The sequence below is a fragment of the Nanorana parkeri genome, unplaced genomic scaffold (genome assembly GCF_000935625.1).
Source record: "Nanorana parkeri isolate BGI_ZX_2015 unplaced genomic scaffold, ASM93562v1 scaffold658, whole genome shotgun sequence".
Lineage (NCBI taxonomy): Eukaryota > Metazoa > Chordata > Amphibia > Anura > Dicroglossidae > Nanorana > Nanorana parkeri.
Genome location: NW_017306926.1, coordinates 730,018 through 731,644, shown reverse-complemented (window position 1 = coordinate 731,644; position 1,627 = coordinate 730,018).

Below are 1,627 nucleotides of genomic sequence, written 5' to 3'. Positions count from 1 at the left end.
CAGCCCCTCCCCTGTCACGGCAGAGAGCCGTGATAGGATCGGGAGGTGAGTGAACGGCGGTATGTGTTCGCTCACCTCCCGATCTACTGAGCCGACCTGTGACAGTCTCATTGTCACAGGTCGGCTAGAACTATGAGGTGAGCGAAAAGCAGTGTACAAAAAAACACCTGGTTTAAAGGGTACCTGTGGTCAAAAAGGAAAAATAAAACAAAAAGCAGTCAACGCTCCAAGCTCGCTCCCGGGATGGACTACAATCTCAGGTTTAGTTTACTAATTTGTATTGGGACTGTAGTCCATACGGGGGGCGGGGGGGAAGTTGGAGCGGTGACTACTTTACAACACACACAGGGACCATGGGGAACAGACGTAGCCCCCCTCCAGAAGGAAGGACGGTGTCAGAGATGATTGGAGGATCTACAGCCGAGTGATACACAAATAAGATACATTGTTGTTCAGAGTTAAAGTGGCATTAAAGTCAAAAATGTTTTTCCCTCTCCCCAATGTTAATTAAAGCACTTACCTTAAATGATGTTTCTTCATCCGATCTTCTTCTTCTTTCCTGTCCTTTTCATCTGTCTTTCCAGAGCTGCGGTGGGTCTCCCAAAATGTGATCTGCACATGTGCTCGCCTCAAGATGATTTGCGGCCGCCCGAGGATTTTCACATTTTCAGACAGGAGCGCGCGGGGAAGACACAGGTGAGTATTAACCCTCTTCAAAGCGGTTTTTCTTTTTTTTTTTTACAATTTTTGCATATACCTCCTGCTTGCTAGCCTTTAATGTTAGGGCAGAACGGGGGAGGGGCAAGACTGGTACAAGACAACAGAAGGGCCACAGTGCCGTGTCAGATTCCTCGCATCACCTTTCACCATCTCGTGGAGTCACCAGGCGGCCCAACCAAGTACTGATGGGGTGGTCATAATAATCTGGAGGCTTTAATTATCCTTTAAGCTAATTGAATGGATTTTTAAGATGTAACTCCTGTGTGACTTTAATAAAAGAAAGCATAATATAAGCATACGAGAATCAAAATGTATTTACTGCGCATATCACGCCATATGAAAAAAACTCATTCTTTTCTAGGCAATGATATAAATGTAATAAAATAATCAATGATGCTTACATAAAAAAAAGGAGAAAACTTCTATAGGATAAATCAGATGAAAAAAAAACAATCTTCAGTGGTGTCTATAAGAGCACCGGAGCTATGCCTAGAATACATTGCGTAGAATAAATTGTAAATCTGATCTTTGTAGTGGAATATATTGCAAATTCTCTTTGTTTTCCAGCAGCCATCAGATGTGAGGCCATGTCACACCCGCCAGTGTCAGGATGACTTTAAAGGGCGAAGAAATTCTCTCATTCGAGTGTTTTCTCCTCAATTTCTAGTGTTCCTGTTATTGCCGAAGTGTCAGCAGAGTCAGGATCACAACTGTCCCGTGAGAATTCCATTCTTTACCACATTTCAAATACTTTATTTGAAAATATTACACTGATGGAGGTCTCTCTTGTTTTCCTTTTCTTCTCTGGACTGTTGGAGTTCTCTTAGAGCAAACTGGTAAAGAGCTCCATTGTACCCATTTACAGTCCACACGTGGCCATTGTTTATGAGAAGCACACATGGGGGGG